This window comes from Talpa occidentalis, unplaced genomic scaffold, assembly GCF_014898055.3.
Source record: "Talpa occidentalis isolate TD23 unplaced genomic scaffold, MPIMG_talOcc4v2.1, whole genome shotgun sequence".
Classification (NCBI taxonomy): Eukaryota; Metazoa; Chordata; class Mammalia; order Eulipotyphla; family Talpidae; genus Talpa; species Talpa occidentalis.
Genome location: NW_026555331.1, coordinates 127,530,889 through 127,556,555, shown reverse-complemented (window position 1 = coordinate 127,556,555; position 25,667 = coordinate 127,530,889). Strand labels below are relative to the sequence as shown.

The 25,667-nt window shown below is 41.6% G+C and overlaps 1 protein-coding gene across 2 annotated transcripts in view; it reads right to left on the bottom strand.

Annotated features, from left to right (window-relative positions):
• The window catches only part of FOXP2 (forkhead box P2), a 1,127,785-nt gene that overhangs the window by 471,391 nt on the left and 630,727 nt on the right, over positions 1–25,667 (bottom strand). The window contains exon 1 of one of the 2 annotated variants that reach the window (XM_054692569.1): positions 16,043–16,080. The exons of the other annotated variant lie outside the window; for it this stretch is intronic. The gene's annotated coding sequence lies outside the window, so the exon portion shown is untranslated. Of the gene's footprint in view, positions 1–16,042; positions 16,081–25,667 lie in introns of those variants that run through there. 2 annotated transcript variants of the gene reach the window in all.

The following is a 25,667-nucleotide window of genomic DNA, read 5'->3' as shown; positions in this document are numbered from 1 at the left end:
CACCACAAAGTGGGCTTTCATTCAACCCAATGTCAAGCACCTCAGTGAACCAAAATTTTTTAAAACTCAGAAATATAAGATTCATATAATTCTGAGGGAATGCAAATATGATAGAATTGTGTTTTATCTGATCCTTAAAATGATAATAGAGTACACATAAGTTCCTTTAGGTCAAAGGAAACAAGAAAAATTCAAAATAAATTCAAAAGGAGATGGTGGCAGGAATAGGTATTACGGATAGTTGTAAATCAAAAATTACAAACTGCTTATTCAAAATGTTGACTAGTGGAAGTACAACAGATTAAAATTAAGAAAAAGCAGAAAATGAAGCTGAATTTAGGACTTTTCCATATAATAAAGTAACAAATATTAACTGAAATCAGTGCTCTTGTCAAAAATAAAGATGTGTATTCTGGAGATTTTTTTTTCAAAGAGTCAAAAACAGTTTGCACACAGCAAGAAAGAAAAACATATTGAGAAAAAAACTTTACTATTCCTCATTTTCAGTTCTTTCCATCCATCCTTCCAGTTCCCCCAGTTAGTTTTGTGTCATCTATAAAGTTTACATCAAAAGAAGAACAGAAACACTGCCCTAGACAGACTCCTCAAGGCCAATTTCAGTTATTTTTAAAATATATAAATACCAGAATACATTAAAGAAAAAAACTTGCTAAAGAACCACCATAAGTAAATATAGGAGAATCTCTTTACAAAAGGCATAGAAACAACTCTAAGTTGCCATTCTGACTGACACTCCTGATGTGATAAGTTTTCAAATTTTCCCTTCTAGCAAAATCCTTCATTCATCAAATTGTACCCTAGTACTCTGACCTATCCCAACCCTTATTTACCAGAGAATATGTTAAAAATCCCTGGGTTGTTCCAAAGCTTTGACTGATGGTTAAAGTAGCCTGTGCTAATTGTGATACTCCAAGACTCATTTACCTGTCTGTCCTGATGCTTCTGTTTTGCCCTGAGCCTGGTAAATTGATGGTCCATGATATATAAGAATAGCTTTCACTTCTTTTTTAACTGTTGAATACAATTCAAAAGACTAACCCCTGAGCCCCACCAGGGAGACCCCTTAGCTTATTTTTTAACAGATCCATGATTGGTTTTTAAAAACAAGTGCTCATAAGCCATGTGTTTTATAATCCATACTAGAATTTCATTGGGGAATAGTGTCAAGGTCACTAATCTTCATTTACTAGAATCCTTTCACCTTAAAACAAACAGAAAACTTGCTCCTCTTTCATATTTGGTAGCCATTTCTCTGGACTGTTTTCTCATGGAACAAAGGGCAACTTTCTTCATAGTCCATTATAAAACCTTGGAGTTCCTAAACTTACAGTTCCTCATCAGTGATACAACTCACTCAGAGGGCCTGGTCAACCTGAGCCACTCTAGAGAGACCTTGTGGGCCTTGGGGGACAAAGTAGCCAAAACAAACATGAAGCTCAATCTGTTTACTGTACTATAGGTAATAAAGTCCTTTGTCTGATCCAGTCATTTTGTGTCTTCCACAAGCACCCACAAAACAGTGGCTGCCTAATTTGTTAATGTGCACAGAAGGTAAAATCTCAGCCTTCACAGTTCTAGAAACCTGTGACTTCATTTTTCCACTCATAAAATGGAGAAATAGTACCTCCTTATAATGGTATTATGAAAATTAAATTAATACACATGAATTGCTTAGAAAAGTACCTACTTTAAGTAACTATTCAATGAATGCCAGCTACTAATATAATATTAATTATGATTAATTTCAAATGTATATAGGTAGGTAAATAATCACATTCAAAGGATTAATGATGATAAGTCAAAAAATTCATCTTCACTAGATTAGAAAAGGCTCTATTCTTACCCCTACTTTGCTCAGTATTTTCATTTATAATTGAATGGAGCTATAGAAGTATATTAAACAAAATTATGGATGACATGATTGCTAACACAGATGCTTAAAAAATATTGACGTGCTAAATAACTTAAAAATCAAATTTAACTGCATGCAAATATTATTTTTAAATGAATTATTCAAATTATATATTAAAACATAAAATGAATTATAGTTTTACAATATGCAGGCATAATCCTATTTTAAAAACAAACCACTCATATTGCATAGTGATTGTAGCTGATATAAAATGAATTAAATCCAGTAACAATGTAACATAACCAAAATGAATTTGCTATTAGTTTAGAAAGACATGCAGATAAGTTTTTTAATGTGTTCTCTGTTAGATAGACCACACTTATGATGCAGTATTTTAGCTCTGCAAGCATTTTTAAAGAGTAATTTTGGAAAACAGAAACATACACAGAGAAAAGTAGATAGAACTGTGAAGGGTGAAATGAATCCCTCTAGCATATTAAGAATATCTGAAGAAGTTTAATTTCTTCAGCCTGAGAAAGAAAAGATTTACTGAGGATAAAAACTTTTCAAACATCTGCAAAGTTTTCTAGGTGAAATATTCCATGTGAATCCAAAGGGCAGAGTTAGAGATAATGACTAATTAACTGATTTCAATCCAATGTAAGGAAGAACTTTTCTATCAAATTTAAATGGTGGATGTTAAGATAACAAGTTCTTGATTCATGGAAATTTTCTAAAGCCAGTAGTCAGGACTATGGTAATTGGGATTGTCTCCTTCACACTCAGATGTCTTTTACATGCACATGTATCTGTAAAAATGTCAACCCACAGAAAGTTACACATATTTCTTACCTATTTTCACTCCTGTCTTGCCTCCCTGGTTTCCATTCCATTTCAGCCCACCTATACCTTTTAACTGACAAAATGTTTTTAGCAGTCCACCTGACTTATCTGTCTCTCTGGTTATTCCTTTTTCCATACACTTCAGGTTATAGGCAATTTGATGGAATCTCCTGGAAACAAGCCCCAGCCTCATCTCCCAAATCGGTTGGAAGAGAGATTGAAAATCAATTTCATGTTCTAAAATGCTTCTTTCAGATCTGGGATTCTTGGATCCTTCTTATTTATTTTGCCATTTACAGAAATTGAAGGATGATCAGTGATGGAAGCATGAAGAAATAAGTGAATGAAGATTATTAAACAATGGGTAATGAGTTATTCTCGCCTTTAAGAACTAGTTACCTGAATGGTATTATAGCTTCTGAAAACATGACAAAGTGTAAAGACATGAACAGAAAATGCCTATGGAAACAAGGAAAGCAAGTATGAGAGCAGGAGAGAGAACGGGATTGCAGTGAGATTGGAAATACAGAACTATGGTAAAGACCCCAGGTTAATTCTTAGAAATGATTAATCAGTAAAGTCTCATCTTGTTTTTATTTTTTTAATCTTTTTTTTTAAGATTTATTTTTATTTATTTATACAAGCACTGGGTACAGTCAGAAGGGCGGGAGGGTGAGAGAATTCACCAGAGCCAGAGCGGGGAGCAGAGCAGGCAGAAGGACGGAAGCACACTGCTGAGGGGAGCAGTGTACGCCATGTGGGACCCTCCTCTGGTGGCCGGGAAGCAGCCCGGGATCGAAGCACTGCTGTAGAGGCTGCGGGCAGCTTCACAACCCAGCACTCAACCGCTGCGCAACCGGGGAGGCCCTCATCTTGTTTTTATGCTAAACAACTGTTTATAAGTCAAAACAAAATTTCAGGTTATATAAAAATATATTTAAATGGAAAAAAATCAAAGAATTCCAAACTCAAATGAAATTATGGCAAGCAACCACAGCATGCAAAGACAAAAATGATAAAGACAACAATATAGATGAATTTCAAAGGCATCATGTCTAGTGAAATAAGCCTGACCCCAAAGCCTACACAGTGTATGTTTCTATTTATAGGGATAGATTTGAAAGAAAAAACTACTGGAAAAGGGCCTCCCCTCCCTGGTGGTGCAGTGGTTGAGCGCTGGGCTGCGAAGCTGCCTGCAGCCTCTGCAGCACCAGTTCAATCATCTGACAGCCGGTTAGGGTCCCACATAGCGCACAGACCTCTCCTGATGTGCCCACTGTTTCCCTCAGCAGTGTACTTCGTCAGTCTGCATGTTCTGTTCCCTGCTCTGGCTCTGGTGAATTCTCTTACCCTCCCGTGCTTCTGACTGTACCCAGTGCTTGTATAAAGAAATAAATCTTTAAAATAAATAAATAAATAAATAAATCTTATTAAAAAAAAAAAACTATTGGAACAGAAAACATATCAAAGGTTACCTGACATTGGAGAGTAAGGAGAAGGGGTTGAATAAATAGTTTGTGGACTCTGGGAAGTTTTGGGAGGGTACATCTTAATTGTTTTGGTGATTACACAGCTATATATGCCTGTCAAAATACACAGAACTTTTACAATAAAATGGGGAGGATTTCACTGTCTAAAATATCTTTACTGAAAAAATGGAAAACATGTATAACTAAATATTGTAAGCAAATTATCAGGATCATTTCTACAACATAGTAAACAGTAACTTATTTTAAAATGAAATGAAATGTCAAATAGCTCTACTGAAATAATCAAACGCATTTTCAGTTATGACTAGTTAACATGAAAAAATAGTTATTCATTCTATTTTTAGAATATCCTCTAATAGGACTATAATTCTAATTAAAAACAGTATACATTTTTATTATTTATGTATTCATAGCTTATTATAACTTTATTATTGTACATTTGCACTTCAAATTTGATCTTATTGAGCTAGAAAAGCAAGTTATCTCACAAAATAAAAAAGCCCTTAAAATCACTATACTATTTAATGTAAAAATATGAGTCAACATGTACTTAGCATATTTTAGAATTTGGCATTGTTTCAGCCCAGTGGGAATGAGATATTTTCAGAACACAATTAGGGGAATAGCAAAGAAAATAGACATGTAAAATACCAATTAGAAATAACAAATTTCACTGCCTTTTCTGTTTGTGAAATACACACATAGGGCTACAGTGATGTTATGAAAACTTACAAAATGCAGAGAATTAGAACTGATAAGAGGGCAACTTAAAAGCTCACTCCTGGAAGCAAAGGATTATCACAAACGGTTCAAGAAAATATGGATTTAAATTATTTTATTTGGAACAACACAAAGCTTGACTGTCAACTGAACTTTAGATCTAGTAACATGAACATGCATTCTTTATAACATATAACAAGGTAGAATGTATTAAAATACGATTGTTGGCAAGCTTACAAAACTATTATAACGAAAATTATAGGGCCTCCCCTGGTGGTGCAGTGGTTGAGCACTGGGCTGCGAAACTGCCCGCAGCCTCTGCAGCACCGGTTCAATCCCCGGCTGGCCAGTGAGGGTCCCACATGGCGCGACAGACCTCTCCTATCTTGCCCGCTGCTCCCCTCAGCAGTGTATTTCATCAGTCTGCCTGTTCTGTTCCCTGCTCTGGCTCTGGTGAATTCTTTCACCCTCCCGCACTTCTGACTGTACCCAGTGCTTGTATAAATAAATAAATAAATCTTAAAAAATCCTAAAATTATAAAACACTATAAATATCAAATGTAAAATATTCCATATTTATATAAAATATATTTACATATTTATATATAATATTTTATAGTTATAGAAAATATATTTATATTGATATAAAATATGAAACACTATTAAAACTAATTTATCAAACAATTTATAAATACCCTAGCTTCTAAGAAAAAATTTCTGTTGTTGCTCCCCAGTTTGTCTTCAAGGTGGGCTAACTGCCTCATGGAAAGCAATCAAAAATAGGGGAAAGTATCATACTTTGCATGGGGAAGGGAGGGACACATTTGATGTGCTCTATACACTTGGCATTTGAGATGGGGTCAGTTGAGATAGGGCAGTAAAGCAGTAAGGAATGGCAAACATGAGGCTCTAAAATTTTTTACGGATCCCACCAGGAAAGGAGCTGTTGCTTTCCTTGAGGTAATTTTTTTCCTTTTACTCCCTATTGCTGAACTGTACAGCTTCATAAATAATTTTGTTTGCTGAAGGAAGAAAAAGTGTTTTTCATAAACTCATTATCCAGAACTGTTTATAACTGTTGGAAGGACTAGGTGGCCTCCCTTGGCCCCCCAGTTTGTGAGGGCAATGCAGACTTGATTGTATTAAATATGTTTTCTAAATGTTATACTGTTATACTGTTTACCTGCAAATAAACTTGGTAGTATACAAAAAATAAATAAAATATTTTAGCAGTTCCCAAGTGAAAAAAAAAAAAGATGTCTCAAGGGGTTTGAGGCAAAATATCCTATGTGCCACTACCTTTAAGCCCAAATACAGCAAAAATATCAACTACAGGGCCTCCCTGGTGGCACAAGGGGTTAAGCACCACACTATGAAGCAATCCCCAATCCACAGACTCTGCAGCACAGTTTGATCCCCATCAGCCACCCCCATCAGAGCACCCCACATGGCAAAGCAGACCTCTCCTGTCTCCCCCACTACTCCCCTCAGCAGTGTATTTCAGTCAGTTGGCCTTCTGCTCCCCACTCCCTCTGGTGAATCCAGAGGATTCACTCCCGCCCCCCGGCCCTGCAGGCATCTCTGGCCTGTACACCAGATTTTGTATGCATAAATAAATAAATCTTCAAAAATAAATAAATGATTGTATACCACAGCAAATATATAAATTGTATACATAGGTTGGGGGGTTGGATTTTCATCTAATGTAGCAGAATGCATAGACTGGATCAGTTGGCAGCCCAACATTTTATCTGTATTCTAAAAATTTATGTTTTTGAGTATGCAGTCCATAATCTGGTTGCGCAAGGGGTTAAGTCGCAGCACTATGAAGCTATCTTTACCCACTGAAGCACAAGTTCAATCCCTGGCCAGGGAGCTAACCCACCTGGCACAGCAGACCTCTCCTGTCTCACCCGCTGCTCCCCTCAGCAGTGCATTTCAGTCAATCTGCCTATTCTTCCCACCACTCTGTCCCTGGTGAATCCTCTCAGCCCAGCACCTCTAGCCTATACCCCAGTTCTTCTATGCATAAATAAATAAATCTTAAAAAAAGACAAAGTTTATCAAGCAGTTTATCCAAATCCACATTTTATTTCTGGATCCGTGCCATCAAAAGCAAATTCATGAATGGGCATAGGGACCAAAGCAATATTGTGAATAAATTAGTATTTGTGGAATGTTAATGATAGGTATTTCAGGAAGAAAATATCAGGTGGCCATTCATATTTCTTCTTAACCCTAACATTATCCATACCGCATGCACTATACTTTATCCTCTCCTTGTTTCAGCATTCTGTTTAAATAAATGGAGGGTTCATTCCAGACTAAGAAGGGGGCAAGTGATATAAACATACTTAGTAGGCTAAGACAACTGAACATAAAATCTCCTAAATTTCAATTGTACTCCCTTAGCTTCCTAAGCAGTTACTTGTGGTAATTATTATGTGAATTTCTGTTGTTTTTATTTTAGGAAGTATCTTTTTCTGCCATTCTTTGTTATATGTGCATTCATCATAGTAAGGAGAGAACATATTCATAGTTTCAAACTTGTTTCTATGTATTTCATAAAATGTTTCAGTTGAAAGTAACCTAAAAGTTAAGCCACTCTCTTTTTAATTTTGGAGACAATGACCCAAGCAATAGCACACATAAGGCTTGCTCAAACCAACTACTAAACAAACCACACCAGATTTCAGGCCTCCTAGCAATTAAGAGTTATGGGATTCTGCATAGTAGACCAAGATGGCTATTTTACTATTTGGGGTAATAATTGCACTTTCCAGATAGATTTGTCTTAATATGCATCAGTATTATTACCACCAGAGAAGTCTTTTAATAAAAAAAATTCCCTACTTGGAACAAGGAAAGGAGAACACAATGGGACTTAGAAGAGACAGATGGCAACAAGAGGGCACTGAGATCTAAGGAGCAGAAGAAGTAGACCAGAAGGTGTGGTTAGTATTTTTTTCAAAATGGAAGAGAGGGATAATTATGTAATAAAATCTCACCCTGCCTTTCTTCAGAATTTTCCATGGCCTCCAATTCAGTGGTGGTATAATATTAGAATTATTTTGGAAAGATCTACTAATTCATTTTGGAGAAGAGGGAAAGATAATGATGAGAAAATGGATAGAAGGCCTCCCTCTATCTAAACACAATGTCAAGGGGTTAAGTCTCAGCACTACGAAGCTAATAGCAGCCACAGCAGCTTGAGTTTGCACCCCCATCCCTGCCAGGATGCTACCCACATGGTGCAGCAGACCTCTTCTATCTCACCTGATGCTCCCCTCAGCAGTGTATTTCAGTAGATCCACCTGTTCTGCTCCCCACTGTCTCTAGTGAATCCTCTCAACCCCTGCACCTCTGGCCTGTACCCCAGTTCTTGTGTACATTAACAAATAAATCTTAAAAAAAAAGAAAATGGGTAGAGAAAGAGATCACCTTCATTATCGATAGAAAAGATTATAAACTCATTTCTCTATCCTCAAGACATTTTAAATAAAATCACTTAGCAAATTAATGCAAACTTTTAAAATGGTCATACTATGTGAGATGGAGATATATACAGTATGTGTCATACTATGTGAGATGGAGATCTTGAGAATATTAGGTTTAAAAGAAAGTACTTAGATATTTGTGTAGTGTTAAATGAAGAGCTGTATTACTTATTCATGCCTTAGCTGTAGGTGTCTAAAAGCAATTTGAGCAAGCTAAAGAGAATTTTTTAATTTGGGAAGACAGACTTTCTAGTGAAACATAAATCTTCAGTCTGTTCTGTTTAAGGTTAGACACCTAAGGAGAGAAAAGAGAATTTGTAAACTTATGGTATACGTGCCAGTGCAAAGTAAATCCATCTAACTCTAAAGGTTTTCAGAAGAGTTCTTTACTTGACCCATTTTTCTTCATCTCTCCCCACAATTCCAAACATACAGGTGACACTTGAACAACACGGGCTTGAGCTGGCAAATTCACTTATAAATTGTTTCCAATGAATACCATTGGCCCCTCCATTTTATGGACTGTGTGTGCATTCACAGATTCAACCAAACACTATGTCAAGTGGTTGAATCCGACCATGTGAAAACAAGAAATATGTTATAAGGAGGGCTGACTGTAAGGGACTTGAGCATCCTGGGATTTTGAGATCCCTGGGGATCCTGAAAACAACTCCCCATGGATAACAAGGGCATTAAATAGTTAAGTGTTAGGGGAGTAAAAAATTATATGGGAATTTTCTGCTACTCAGGGTCAACTATATGTGATACCCACATGTAGTAATCATAGTGTAGACATTAAAAACACCTATGCTATGCCTATTTGTTGTCCAAAAAATGAACATCAACTCACAATTTTTAAAAGTTAAATTTAATATTGTTTCATAAGTCAAAAATACAAAAGAGATATACAAAATTTAACTGGAAGTATATCCACCTGAATTAAGAGCCATATGTTGGCCAATGTAACAGTGAACAGTTTTCTCAAATACGTTAGTTTAAAATAAGGGTAAGATGAAAAATAAGGTGAAAGCCAATTTTAGCTGCAGGAAAAAACAAATGAAGTAATGACATTAATGGAAGTAACTTCTTGGGCCTCCCAAGAGTCACTCATTTCTTCATTTAACACTTAGTTTTACAGATTCTACCAAGAATAAAGCATTGGGGTAGAACAGAAAACAAAGCAAAATCCCTGAACTCCATGGAATGGGAAACAGAGGATAAATAAACAGTATTGCAATTGTTTATGATAGTGCTATGAAGAAAAACTATGTGTGATAAAGGTGATAGGCCATAGTGAGGATTTGATATTTTATATGAGACTGTCAGAGAAGGATTCTGTAAGGATACATTTGAGCAAAGACCTAAAGTTACTGAAGGTACCTGAGGCAGGACTCAGCTTATCCTGCTTTGGGGAATATCAAAGAAGGTGGTAAATCTAGAGTTGAATGCATTAGAGAAAAACATTAGGAAGTAATGACAGATACGTAACAGGAGGCAAATAATGTGGACTTAAGTAAGGTCCTTATCTTTTACTCTAAGGGACATAGGAGTTGTTGCACAGTTTATGGAAGAATGAATAATCAGGAGAAAATTTTAAAAGATCATCCAGCTATGTGAAGAATAAACTGTTGGTGACTAGGGAGAAGGAGGAAGATCAACTAAGTAGCTATTATAGCAGTTGAAGAAAGAGATGATATTGATAGCAGTGATTGTACTAACCAAATGTGTAAAACATTTTTTTTTCTTTTCTTTCCTTTTTTTTTTTTTTTTTTTTGCCTCAGAAGACTGAGAAAGGGAACAAATTGAAGACAAATAGGAAGTGAAGAGTTAGCTGCAGACATACAGATATATAGATCAACTAAATCCTGGAACTTAAATTTGGATGAAGTAATGGTGAGGAATAGTTCTTAAGGATGTTAGGGATTTTTTTTTAAATGAGATGATTTTATGACAGTCTACATATGCTAAGATGTTAAGCTATTTGGATTAGTGTACTATAAGTTTCTGCTCACTGTCAGTGAGAAATCTTTAAAGTGCTTTTTCTGAAATGTCTACCACTGACTTTTTTTCTTTCCCTCTCAAATACACTTTAAGAAAGTTTATTTTTTTCTTAAGGTTGAGCAAAAGATGCAAAATGATGGTTATAGCTATATATTTGTACCAAAATGATACAAAATTAAATTCATACAAAAATGTTCACAGAAAACACCACTACAAAAGTTGAGAAGAAAATAAATGAATAATAGAAAGAGCTTTTCGTCTTAGTAGCATCCTTTATTGATGTGAAAGTTAAATTCCTTAACCTGTTTTTTTTTTTTTTTTGTAACATTCTCATGGTATAATCTTCTATACTTCTATTAGAAAGATATCTAAAAGAAACACAAAAAACTTAAATTTTAAACCAACACTATCTTCCACAAGGTATATTTTAAGCCTTTCAAGATAGAAACTGAAGGAAATTTGGGATTATTAATAAACTAAAAGTGCTGAGAGCTTTTAAATCCCTGGGGATTCATTTGCTTCACAGCAATGAGCTTTTTCAACATTTACATTTTGTTCATTTTTGCTAATGAAAATAAGTTGCCACACCAGAAAGGAATGAAGACATGAGTTCTGTATGACATATTTACCAATATAACAGGAAGGTACAGTGTAGATTCTTGGTAGATTCCAGAAAGAGGGAATGATACAACTAATTGGGAAATTAAATTCAGAGTATAGGTCCAAGAACTCATATTTGAAATAGTGAGGAATTGAAATGTCTGAACGTGGGCCCCCACAAAGATTTATGAAGCAAATGCATTTTCAATAAAGTCACAGGTGAAATTATACAAACTGAGAACATTTTAAAATTAAATTTGTTCATGGAGAGCAAGCTGGAAAAATGAATAATTAACAAGTCAAATTAGAGAGAGTAAACAAAATTCACAATTATAAAATAAAAAAGTATTAGATTCAAAGTGAGTCATAAGCTGCAAATAATTAAAACATGCTCCTTCAAAAATGTACACCTAATTTTAAGAGCATGGAATAGCTTATAAAATGACTGTTAGGTAAAAATATCTGTAGAAATTATTAATTACTCCAGTAATAAAACTGAGATTATGCTTCTAAAAATAATTAGGACAACACTTAATACCATATTTGAGGAAATGGCAAATAACTGAAGCATCTATTTAGAGGAAATTTTCTGAGTTTAAAGGACTATTACTACTGAAAACAAGTTATGATATATATATTTATTTAATTTTGTATTTTAATATTAGTAGTGTCTGGAATACCAATCTAAATCGTCTCTAAAAACACCTCTATCCAATATCTCAATATTCTAATATTAACTTTTTAGTCATAGTATTTCTTTATATTTCACCAAAGTTACTCTCTTTGTCAGAAAAATTTGAGGCAGGATGGAGAAATAAGAGCAAAAGTGTATATACAGAAATAAATCACAGGTAATGATAAAGCAAAAATAAATAAGCAAATGTAACCATTTATTTTAATAAAAAAATCTACAGAAAATGAATATTCTATAGAAAAGAATATGCAATTATATATAAATTCTTTGTAATTTAATAAAAAAAAAGCAAAGTTGGGCTTTGAAAATAAAAGTAATGGTATTTTTAGACAATCCTCCTAATTATGTTAAGATATTAAATTTAACAGAAAGAACACCAAATAGCTATGGGTACACTTGGAGATTCTGAAAAACAAATGAAGCAGCTGAAAATTGAGAATAAATCCATATGAAAGCAACGAAAATGATCCAAGACTCTTGAGGGGGGGACCCCCAAGGAACTTAAATTATTTTACTTAATAAAGACTATGTGTTATGATTTGAGTGCAAATATATTAAAAGAAAAAGTTGAACTAAGAAAACATGAGGTAAAATGTGGCACGTAAAATTGAAATTAGGCATTAGATTATCTGCAGACCACAAACACTGTAATCTGAAAAAAGTTTCAAGCACCTGGGTTACTTTTTCAAAAGTCTTAAAAATATAAACAACAATTTTTCTGAGCTAGAGTTGATCAAGTTTGTTAGAGCTCTATGAATTAAGAGCAACATAAATAAGGTTACTTTCAAGAGTCATGTAAATCTTAAGATCTCATAGGGCCTAATCTAAGAAAGAGGCTTTCTTCTATCAAAGAGCAGTATGAATCTGAGTATTGGTTAGAACATTTTGGATCCATCATTTATCACTAAAAGTACTGCCATCCATTACAAAGTTAAAGGGAAAAAGTCTCTGTGTGCCAAAAATTAGCATTCAGTAACTGGTACGGAATTGATACTATTTCTTAATTCACCCAGACTTGCAATTTGTCTAGCAACAATCATGTAAAGAGAATTTAGTGACATTCTCTTCTTACATGTCAATGGCCTCTTTCTGATCTAAATTCAGAGAGAGGTAGAAAATTCATGACCACTTCCATCATGCAGTTTTCCTTAACTACTTAGTATCACAACTAATATCTATTTAACAGAAGACTGCCAACAAAGAAACAGACAAGGGTAATGAAGCAGAGACAGATATAAATCCATTAAAATATTACAAATAATGTCTCTTTTATGTAATTAAGCTCCATGTCCCTCAGATCTTCTCTTGAAGTAAAAATACATGCTAAATTTGTCTGTCTACATTCATTGTACAGTTGCATGTCCTATGAGTCAAAAAAGAATCTATAAAATGATTTTCATATAAAGTATAATTATAATAGCTCTGCAAGTAGTTTTTGTTTTTTAATTACTGTGTACTAAGTTCTCATTATAGGTTATCTGCAAATTTAATGTTTACCTTTTCCTCTATATTTATGGTGTTCCACATACAACTATTTTACCTTATTTTAGGTTTTTAGAATATTATAAGAGGTTATTTTACTTCTGAAGAAAAAACACTTTTTATCATCAGTGCAAAGAAACAAAACTGCAATGATAATGAACAGATGTTCCTTTGGCTACACTGTTCTAATATCCATTATTGTACAATATTAACATTTTAGTAATCTGTGAACAAAAAGGAAAACATTGGTTATATTGATTTAAATTGAAAGATAAAAATTACTCCCTTTAAATTGCTTGTATTTTTAGACTTGAAAGTAAACTTGAAGATGATCTTTTTAAATTGAGTGGCCTCTCTCACCTACAGGAATGTGTAAGTTTCTAGTCTCTTTAAAAGTTAGTAACAATCAAAATCAAACATTTCTTTGATTTAATTTCAGGTAACAATTAAATAGTTTCTGAAGGAAGTACTAAAGTGAACTACAGAATATGGGTCTAGTTAAGTAATAAAAATGGATGGGAGAAAGGAAGCAACAGGGGGAGAGAGAGACAAGGGAGGGTGGGAAGAAGGAGGATTCTTAAAAGTTCTAAAGCTGAAGTGAAATTTTATAAAACTACTGATCTTAGTGTATAAAACGTTATAGCCACTTTATTTACGTATATGCAAATGTAGCAAAAATGTAAATTAATTGTGTTCAGCTGCCTTACACCAACACTGCATTTTAAAATGCCAGTACATTGAGAATACACTTAGGCGTAACTCATAATTAAAGATAAGCAGGCCCCTTGACCACATAAAACATCTCCCGAGGTACGCCACAACGCTAAGGTGTAGACGAAAATATCTGAAAGCTCATCTTTACTTCAGCTTTGACCTCTAACAGAGACTTGCTAGTCAACACACCCCTCCTGTCTCCACGACTGCCTAACCTCACTCTTGGAGTTTAAAAGAGGGAGCAGAGAGAGCCTTCAAGGCAAACTTTTTTGTTTTGGAAAAGTTAATCCAAACACTTCCAGTTGGAAAAAGTCCACTTAGCTACTTGACACCAGGGCGTCACTTTCTCCCCTTCAACTTACCTGTTCCTACTTAATTACTCTTCCAAGTAGATTCTGGGCAAGTTGGGGAGGTAGCTCTTTAAGCACTTCTGAATCCATGATGAGATTATCTGCACACACCCCACACACTCCCCCAGGTCTTTCACACCCTCCTTTTCCCTCCAGCCCATTCTGAGCACTCACCCAGGCCACTCTGCGCACCTCAAGTCGCCAATGTCTGCCCACCTGGGAGCAAGCACTACTCGAGGAGCAATCCTCAAGATCAAGAAACTGACGGATTGCAACACGTGGTGAGAGAGAATGGGGGGGGGTGTGGGGGGGGGGCTCGGCGCGTTACAGACAGCAGCCTTCCAATCAACGGTTTAAGTCTGTTGGTTAAAAAGCTGAATAAACAAATACAGAGAGGTTCCTCGGGGATTCCGGATGGCAAGGAGCCTCTCCAGCGGTGTCGGGTTCAGCCTCTGCCGGCGGGTCCCCCAGCCAGGGCGCTCTGGCTCGGCTCTCAACTGCCCCCGACTCGCACGTGTGCCCGGCCCGCTCCTCCCCGGGCGCGTCACGGCGGGCGCCAGGTGCCCGCGACCTCGCCTCGCCGAGCCAGGTCTGAGGAAAGCGGCGCAACTTTTCCTCCCTGCCCGGCGGGGACCCCGGCTCCGGGGCCAGCGAGGGTCCGCACCCACGCTCGCCCCGGGGCCGGGCGCCAGGGCGCGTTCGGGCCCGAGGGGCTGGGAGCGGCGCGCGGAAGACGCGCGGGCGGCGCGCGCGGCCACCCAAAGGGCCAGGCTGAGGCCGCGCGGCCACCTCCACACGTGCGCCCCGGCGAGCGCGAAGCGGCGTCGGGCCCGGCTCTGGGCCCCGGGCAGAGTCAACCCCGCGAGCCCGGCCGCCCTCCGCTGGCCGGGGGCCTCGGCGCACTTGCAGGTAAAAGGCCGCCGAGAAGCGCCCCCCTTTCTCGGAAGGTGTCTGCGCCCCTCCCACCAGCCCTCCCAGAAGGACTTCGAGGCGCGAGGTCACCCCAGAGCCACCCATAGTGGGGAGACCTTCCGGAGCGGACCGAGGCGGAGCAGGGCAGATCCCGGGTCCGGCGGCTCGCGCGCCCCGCGGGCAGGGGGTGCGCGAGGGTCCCGAAGCGTCGCCAGGGGCCGGGCGCCCCTTCCCGGGAGAAACGCGAGGGTCCCCTCTCCCCTCTCTGGGTGCCCAGAGAAGTACTTGGCGAGGACGCGGGATGCCTAACTTAGAGCGGAGACGCGCGCACTTGCCCGACTGAGTCAATAAAGGTCAGCAGTTGGATCAATAAAGTGTGTGCTTTCAACCGCCAGATGTTTTCACTGAGTTTCTCCTCCCGGGGGAGAGGGGGAAGGGAGGAAGAGGAAGAGACAACAAACAATAAAAATAAGCGTAAACAAACACACATCTGGTGTTTCGACACACATTTTCCTCGGCCGCCGGCTCCCCGGACGAGGCAACACTTTGCATATTCAAAACTAAAGACCAGCCGCGAGCCAACAGCCTGCTCCCCTCTCTCGCCTCCCCCCACCATCCCAGTCGCAAAGCAAAATAAAAAAGGGAACAACAAGTGGGGAAGTGGGGTCCGCCACGCGACCCCGCCGCCGAACCGAAATTTGACACATGTCACACCCGCCCCAGCGCGCGCGGCGGCGCCGAAACTTTGCGGCCGCCGCGGGAGGAGCGCGGCGCGGAGTGAAGTGGCCGCCCGGCCCGGCGTGGAGGTGGCCGGCCCGGGCGGGGCGCGGGGGTGCGGCGCGCGGAGTGCGGGTGAAGAAACTTACCGCGGCCGGGGGCGCCGTGGGCAGCGTCCCGGGAGGTGGCACCGCGGCGCCGCGCCTGAGCCCCTAAACAACACACCCACGCGCGAGTCGGGCCAGCGGCGGCCGCGAGTGGGGGGCGCGCCCGGGGGGGCCGGAGGAAGCCGCAGCTGGCGGACGCGGCCGCCGCATAAATAACCCGGACGGGCGCTCGCGGGCGGGCGGGCGCGCGGGGCTCGAGCCGGGGCGCAGCGGCCGCCGCGGAGCTGCACGCGCCGGCGTGTCTCGCGCTTTCTCGGAGGCTCGCGCTGTCTCGCGCTGCCGCTCCCCCCACCCGGATCTGTGTGTGTGTGTGTGTGTGTGTGTGTGTGTCTGTGTGTGTGTCTGTGTGTGTGAGTGTGCGCTGGCGGGCGCGCGCACCCGGCCGCGCGCGCGCGTGTTGTTGGCAATGCAAACTGTACACACGCTGCGCGCGGAGCCGCCTCTCCTCCGAGGGGCGGGGTGGGGGAAGGGGGCGTCCCAAGACTCTAAAGTACTGTGGGGCCACTTGTTTGTTTGGTTTTACTCTGCGTTGTTATTGTTGATTGTTGCTGTTGATCCAAAAGTGCTTTGGAACCGGCGGGCCAGGAGCCGGCCGCCCCCGTCCACCCAGCTCCCCAGGTCCCCCAACTTGGAGGGAGGGGGAGGCGCGAAGCTGAACGTCGTGCGGGTCCGCCGAGGAGCCTCCTGGCTGACGTCAGGTCCACCTGCTATGTAAACAAGGCGCCCCAGAACTTGTTTGTTCTGCGCCAACTCTCCCCCCACCCCCACCCCGCTCCCCACCTCCTGCTCCGCCTCCTCCCGCCCGGCCCAGACGGCGAGCCGAGGAGGGGGTGGGGAGGGCGGAGAGAACAAAACCGTATGCTGTATTGGCAACGCCGAGTTGTGTCTGCTGCTTCTTGGCAGTCCCCAAAGTACGTCCTCTCAGCAGACGGAGCTGCTGGCAAATGAAACAGGGGATTCCACGTGAAGTGCAGAAAGCCTCGAAGGGATCCAAAGCCCTCAGTGGCAGGGAGCAAAAGTACTCGGGAGTCAGAAGGGGAGACCCGGGCGGGCGTTAAAACGCTGATTGGCCTTTTCCCGGGGTGCGCCCCCGCGGCCGGCGCTGGCGAGGCCGAGCGCCGCTCCCCCTCGTCATTGTTGTCCCGCTCCCGTCTCCCCGGGGCGCGGGAGGGCGCGGGCTGCCTCTCGCTCGCGCGGCCCGGGCGCCGGCTGGGGGTGGGCTGGGCGCCGGCCGGGGCGGAGCGCGGGAGGCCGGGACCGCGGAGCTGGGACTTTTGGGTGTTGGGGCTTTGGAGACGGGCCCTCTCCGTGGCCGAGGGGGGCAAAAGTAAGCGAATGAAAGGAGAGAAGCCACTGCCAAGAGCCCGCTGCGCACGAGGCGCGGGCCGGGGAGGCGCGGGCCCGCTTCCAGCCTCGGGGCGCCCGCTGCAGCCGCGCGCCGGGCCCGGCCCGCGGGCCCACGTGGACCGAGGGGCTGCTTAGGGAGAGGCCGGCGGAGGGCGAGACGGTCCCAGGTGGGGCGCGTGGCCCGAGGACAGGGAGGTGCCGGGTCCCCCGGGCACCCCTTCCCCGCGCCCGCCCGGGGCGGGCGGATGCGCCCAGCCGGCGCCCGCCAGCCCCTCCCCTGCCCGCCGGCCGCGCGACCCTCCGCCCGCCGCGTCCACTGCGCGCCGCCGCCGCCCGGGCCCACCGCTCCGCTCGCGAGTCAGCCGCGGAGCGTGGCGCTCCGAGGCGCTGAAACTTTCCTCCAAAGAGCTGCAGCCCAGAGGCCGAGGTGCTTAGCGCCCGGGCCCCCGCTTCCCCCGGCAACTTGAACATCTCTAGTGGCCGAAGGGGGTGGTGGTGACGGGGGAGCCGGGCGAGCAGCGCTAACTTGTGCCTTTGAATCTTTCTTCTCCACTAAGCAGCGCGCCCTTTCTCTAAAGGGCAGACGCGAGCTCTCGCACACTCTTGGCACCAACTCTTCTTCCCTTCAGAACCCGCAGTTCTCCCAGGGAGGAAGCAGCCCTGGCACCCACATCTGTAAACACGCCATCAGCTTCCCTGGTGAAACCCATTAAGTCAATAAGCCCCGGGGCTGACCTGGGAAGACCGCCCGTGCCAGGAGGACGAGCAGCGAGGGAGAGTTTGGCTCTGAATTGCGGTGCTTTCTGTGCGCATAGAATCGCCAGGCAGTCCTGAAGCGCCCCGCTTCTGGACTGTGCTCTCAATTTTTCAACTGGTCTTTTCGACATGCAGATTGAATAGTGGACAAGTAACCCAAATTTTTAAGATAGCGGCGGGGATAGGCGGAGGAAGCTGTCTTTGAAATTAGAAAACGCCAGACCCAAATGCCCCCCAGCTCACCCTCCTGAAAGGGGATAATTTTATGTTAATGTTTATGTCTCACAGACAAACCTAAATGAAAAGCTGAGTCTCTGAATTAACCTGAAACTATTTTGAAAACGAGAAGAGCAAACGACGTCGAAATCCTGGGAGAGCCGAGCAAGTACCTTTCCATAAGGGTTGTGACTAAAGGTAACAACTGTCAAAGGGTCTACAGCTTCTACTTTTTTCCTTCTTCATCCTCCACGTACTCAAGAGACCCCGCGCGCGCGCACACACACTCACACACACACACCCCTCCCTCTCTCTCTCTCTCTCTCTCTCTGTCACGAAGAAGTGAGCGAAAAGGTGTATTATAAAGGAGTCTGGGCCACTTGAAAGAGAAGTTCAAGTTCTCAACGAGGAGGAAGAGGGTTAACGTTCCCAGCACTTGGAGAGGCACGGGGTTAGTTAGTCCTTCACTTTTCTATGCACAAAGTCACGTTTGGGTGAAATCTGCAGCCTCTGACGTTTCTGTTCTGTGAGCACAAATAGCCCAGCGCTAAGAAGTGCAAAACGACATCCCAGCCCGAGCAGCACATCTTCCAAACTGGGACCCGGGCTCTATCAAGGCATCTGTCTACGAGGGGGCCGAACCCTAAGGCCCCTTGTACCCCTACTTAACATCCCCCCACTATGTCCTGCGCGCTCGCAGCTGTCACTCCCCGGGCCACCAAGACTTCCCGCAGGGAAGACAACCAGGGAGTTGAGAAAGCAGGTCCCCCGCCTGCAGCCACAGCCCTCGCCGGACCCCTCCTCCTTCGCAGCCAGTGGGTTAGGCCCGGGTTCGAGAGGTGAAAGTTCAGGCCCGGGGCTCCCCGCAGTCTCCCGATCTCTGGTCGCCTCCCTCCCAGCCCCCGCCCCTAGCCACACTGCAGACACAGCCTGGCTACCAGGGGCTGCCACGGTGGCACGTCGTTTGTTGATGGGTGGTCATAAAATATATTTATTTGCAATTCCTTTAACTCGCCCACCACCCCCGCTCCAGCATAGCACGGAACACTGTGGGCTTTGTTCGCCGAGCTGTGCTGAAGTCGGCCGGGGTTTAGCGCTCTGTGCTAACAGGCTCCAAAAAAGTTCAAGTAGCCTAATAGGAAAACCGGGTTTCCGCAGCCGAGGAAAACGCTGAAAGGGCAAACAGCGAACGAATAGTTTTCTTTTGCACAACTCAGTGGTCAGCCCACTGGATCACGGTAGCCTTGAAACGAAACACTGCGTGTTAGAAAGAGGGAGAAAGTCAAATTCTGTCCCAGTAGTCGCCACGCCGGTTGTAGCCGCAGTTTAAGTGTCCTTTGAAGCACGTGGGGCTGCAAAACATTTAAAGAGGTTCCAGTGGACAGTTAAACGGGGCTACTGGGTAATTGGAGTTTCAGCAATTTGAAGTTCTCTCATGGAAATTTATTTGTTTGAAGTTTATTTTACTACGAAACCGCAAATCAACAAATTCTGAGAGACTGGTCTGTGATGGTCCAAGCGAAAGATAAATTCGTTTGACTTGATCTTTGCCAGCTCATCTTGTGCGAAATAACCACCCTAGACGAAACTACCCAAAGCCACAATGGAGAAAAGCGACGTGCACTAATGACATGTTTTAGAAATGTCTCTAATGCTTCTCCGAATGAACCGCTTTGATTTCTAGTTATTTGTTATAAAAATACCATTATTCACACACTTAGGGCTGCTTTTTGCAAAACTTTCATTTGAATAGCAATCACATTTTTCTTCACAGAGTCTTTTTATTGTACTCGTGACTAATAAATTGATTTGAGAAGTCGTTGGGAGAGAGTGAAAGGGGCAGGTTTTCTTAAATTACTTTTTTCCTGTTAGGGATACCATCTTCAAAGTCGTATTACACATTTCAAATAACTTCAAATGGCCTGTAACAAGTCTTCTTAAAATGCAAGGTAAAATATTTTCCTTTGCATATAGAAGACCCGCCACATATCAGGTCCATTTTTTCACATCCATTACAATTTTCTGAACATGAGCAAATAAACAGATTCCTTTTAGACATTCTCCTATCCTCTCTTTCCTCCCAAACACATCTTAGAAAAAAGAGAAAATTCTAGTTTCATCGAAGTCAAATCAAGGGTAATCTGTTACATCAAAGTGAATGCAGAGGTTGCAAAATTGGTGGAGTTACACCACCATCTGTCGTTAAAGTTTGGGACTACAAAATTTGGGACCTCTAATAAATCTTAATGAGCTTTCTCACCTTTTTTTTTAATGACTGAATATACTTTTTGTTTGCATTTTTATAATGCATACCCTAAATTTTCCTGGATCCTGAAGCAACAAATATTTTCTGAGAAACCCATGGTTCTACCTGGGTTCTCTAATCATTTCATCTTCAAAAAAAAAAAAAAAATACCCTACATCTGCCAGCTTCCAGATAAAAACCTTTCAAATGAGCTGAGGGCTGCAGATTTCCCCTCCCTGCTTTTCTTTCTTTTAGTGGGCTGCTGATAGGAAAGATGGTTCCTCATCTATAGGGGCCACCATGTCCTGGAGTGAATAATAGACTCTTAATTCTCTCTCTGTTGTAACTTAGTTATTTGTTAGTACATCTAATCATGAAACGTAAACACAGCATATTCCTGCTAAGAGGTTGACTGTGAATGTCTTTAAAAATTGGCTGATGGGGCCTCCCTGGTGGCAAAAGACAGTAACTATCAGCTTCTAGTCCTGGTTGATCATGTTGCCCCTGCAAAGATCACTTGCTCTAGGATAGAACCTTGTTAAGGAACGTTCTATCCCAATACATATGAAAAGAGGGAAACTACTGGATCAAGAATTCCAATGCTGATTCAAGCCTCTGTGAAGAAATGATGTCATCCTTTTCACACAACACTGCAATATCATCATATTTACGAAAGCTGTGTTTTTTAAGGATCTCAAAATATCTCTGTATTGGGGACATGATTACCACATTTGTAATCTCCAGAAAATAGTTACAATAAAAAGTACAACTTGGTTATGTCATAAAGCATTCACTAGAAATAATAATGCTAAGTTGAATCACAAAACTCTATGTTGATCAACTTTAACCCACACAAATGACAGTATCATATGCTTCAAATTAATAGAACACAATTTTTTCTAGATGTAGTCTCTCTGCATAAGAGTAAGTATAGTCAAATTGTCCAACCCCTGATATTTATTTCCTACCACATTGATTCAAATATATTGAGTTGCCTTACTGATGTGCCTACCATTAAATTAGTCTATGTCTCTGAGTCACTGTGTAATTTAAAAGCTGAAAGAAGCTGCAAGATATTTCAGGCCAGTTTGTTTCATTTTAAAAATCATAAAACAAAGGTCTAAAGATGAGAGCAAGATTACACAGCTAGTTAGTAAAACTCTGATGATGATTATTATTGAACTCCTTCATGTTTCTAAATATAGATAAGCCTCCCTCCTGACATTTCAAAGAAGGCATCTTTGCCACACTCCACCTCTTTGCAGTTTCTCCACATGTCTCCAAAGTGATATGACATGATGACAGCAATATCGTTGGGCATCAGTATAGTATACAAGATGGTTAACTATCCTGCCATGTCCACTGCAACACACAGGAGGGGGGAAAAAAAAGGTCTGATGACTTGTTTCTCTTGAAAGTCAATTAGAGCCTACAAGATTTCTTCAGTAGTGTAAAGAGGTTGTCACTGTTGACTGAAAGTGTTCATCATAGAAAAACTGATGGCAAGAGGTGCTAACACTAACCATGGTTTATGATTTTTTTCAGGGTTAATAATCAGTGGGGACGTTCAGGGGGTGAAACCATAATCTCAACAACAACTCAATGAGGGCCTCCCCTGGTGGCGCAGCGGTTGAGCGCTGAGCTGCGAAGCTGCCTGCAGCCACTGCAGCAACGGTTCCATCCCGGCCACAGGGTGAGGGTCCCACATGGTGCGCAGACCTCTCCTGCCACCAGCTGCTCCCCTCAGCAGTGTACTTCTTCATCAGTCTGCCTGTTCTGCTCCCCGTTCTGGCTCTGGTGAATTCTCTTACCCTCCCGCGCTTTTGACTGTACCCAGTGCTTGTATAAATAAATAAATGAATTAAAAAAAGAAAGAAAGAAAATGACCATGAGGCAGTCAGGCAAAATATAAAACTGATCTTAAAACTCAAACAAACAAACAAACAAAAAGAGCTATATCAAGATTCTGCATCTGTGTGGATATTTATTTTTGTTTAATAATCATATAGCTCCAGTAACCATAGTAGCTTACCCAAAGACTGTACAGAAGTGGCAAATTGTTTTAAATTATTTCCAAGATCATTCTCCTTCTCTTCTCCTTCCATCACTTCTTCTAATGCTGCAATGTCCCCAGTTCCTCCTTTGACTCCTCATTTTCCTCCCTCTGCCCTGATTTTCCTTACTACCTCTCAGTAATTTCCAAAACTCTCCAGAGACAATTCTCTCCAGAGAATAAGCTCTGCTTCTATTTATTTGCTTATTGATACCGCTCTGTGAATTGTGAAAAGTTAGCCATGCATCCTCTTCTCTCAGACTGGCTACTCATTATGCCACCTGACTAAAAGCTAATGGTACCTTATTCCACCCTTCCTAAAGTCAGATTCCAGTCATATGTGTCACCTCCTCCATCTCCCCACATCCAACAACATTAGGTTTTGTTCATTGTTACCTATTTAATCTTCCATCATCCTACCTATCCCTATTTTTTCACCTGGTCATTCTTGATAATTTTCTAATCACCTTCCCTACTTTCAGTTTCTCTTTGTTTCTGTGTTCCTCCTCACTACTTTCTAAATCACATGTCACTTAGAGTTAGGTCAGCTTGCCGGTAGCCAATGGAGTTGAATGTTACATTCTCTAGTCTGAGACAGCAAATGTGTCTAGCAAATAGATATTTAACAGTCTTTTCTGGAATGAATGAAAGAATGAATGTCAGGCCCCAGACAAATGTATTTTCGATATTAAATATATTCTGGCAGAATGTTGTCAGATATATTTTTAGCTGTGTATCATTTTCAGCAAAACTTTAAGTGGATTTTACTACCCAATCCTCTAGCTAAGAGTTATAACTGAAGATTTTCATCATTTTTTTCATGTGAAAGAACTTAGCAGATAGCTATAAAACTATATTTAACCTGGCATTCAAGTTCCAAACTGCATTATTTAATGGCTCAACAAATATTTATATATTAAATCTGTGGTAGGTAGTCTGAGAATTAAAGATATAGAAAATCAGGTCCCTTCCCAGAGCTTATATTCAAATGAAGGACAGAAGAAATATAAGTGGATTATTTCAAGAAAATGAATTTTAACAGCATAAGTATAGGTATATACAGCATAGAGTGCAATCAGGAGAAAATATTTCTAGCATTCCTATTATGTTGTTTGTGATAGTTAAAAATATAAATATAAAAATACACTTTTCAACCAAAAGTGTGTAGTGCACCAAATAGCAATCTCAGAAAATTTAACCTTCCAACTGAAGAAGAAAGTTGTCTTCTAAACATGGCTATCTCCAACACAACAGTGGGTTGAACAGCTTAAGAGGTATCAGGCAGTCCACTGAAATAGAGCTCATGTTATTCTTCAGTATATAATACAATTTCATAAAAGATTACTTTTAATTTGTCATGATTTCACTGCAAGGAAATAGTTTTATAGTAGACAGGAACTGAAAAGAAGGGAAGAGTAAAAAGAACAGAAGAGAAAGTAAGATAATATCAATTTCTGAGTTTAGGAAGGGACTCATATGTACCCTCTCAGCATCCTCTCTAACTCAAGGGAGGGAAGCAAGTTATCTGGGCCACCAAGGTCCCCTGGAGGCAGTCATAGGAAATTGCATTCACTTATCCTTTTCACCCACAAAACAAAAATCACCTTTTTGTCCCATTAAGTTGTACATTAATCCTTCCATCTCTCCCTTTTAAACACCACTGTTGGGGCCTCCCTGGTGGCGCAAGGGGTTAAGATGCAGCCTACGAACTGTCTGCAGCCACTGCAGCACGAGTTCGATCCCCGGCCAGGTTGCAACCCACATGGCGCGGCAGACCTCTCCTGTCTCACCCGCTGCTCCCCTCAGCAGTGTATTTCAGTCAGTCTGCCTGTTCTGTTCCTCACTCTGTCTCTGGTGAATCCTCTCACCCCCCCCCCACACCTCTGGCTTGTACCCCAGATCTTCTATGCATAAATAAGTAAATCTTTAAAAAAAAATAAACACCACTTTCGTCTCAGTAAATACAACATTAGGCAACACTTACTCAGCTACATATTACTTCCTCTCTAAACTACTTCCTTCTCCTGCCCTGTATTTTTTCATTTGACTCAGAAAAATATTTTTCAGAAATTCTGTCTCTCTCTAGCTCCCCCCACCACCACCACTTCCAAGAAACACATACACACACACCACAGATGCTTATGTTTAGGGGCAGAGTTAATTATATAAGAAATCAAGGATCAGGGAAACTAACATGAACATAGGAAAAAGAAAATTAGTGATAGTAGCTTCTAAAACTTTGAATGTTCCAGATAAAGGAGCAAGGAAACTGACTTTCTCATATCCTTCTATGAGTTAAACTGATAAAATCCAACTGGAAGGCAATCTCAAAACTCTTATTAGGACTTTTAAAATTAGTTCCATGCAAGATAGTAATTCAAAATAAATGATCTGAAATACAGTTGGAAAAGCTTCATGCAAAAACTGTTATCATATAATTGCTTACAGAGCATATATTTGGAAACAATATAAAAAGACAACAATATGTACTGTAGTCCAACCACCAAAATATAATTTATGGGATATTTAATAACATATAAAACATTTTTGTCATGTTATTTGGTGAAACAAGGTGTTTAAAACAAACCAAAGGAATATCAGAAAGCAACATGCCATCTTCCCTTTAAGGTGGCCCAAGATGCTCTCTACCTGCTGGTAGTCAGGCCCTGCATACTCCCTTCCCCCACTGTTCCAGCCTCCCTGTATGTGACAAGTGATGATATGCCCCTTCTGAGCTTAGGTTGTAAAAGACTGGTGCTTCTGTTTAGGGCTCTGGATCTCTCTCTTAGTTGCCGGTAAGTAGCCCTGTGAAGGGGTGTACATGGTAAGGAAGTACAGTCTCCAGCCAAATCCCAGGGAACAACTGAGGCCTACCAAAAACCATACGGATTTAGAAGCAAATTCTTTTCCCAGTGGGGTCTTCTTGAGATGGCTGCAACACTAACAGCTTGATTATAACCTCATGAAAGAATCTGAGCAAGAACCACTCA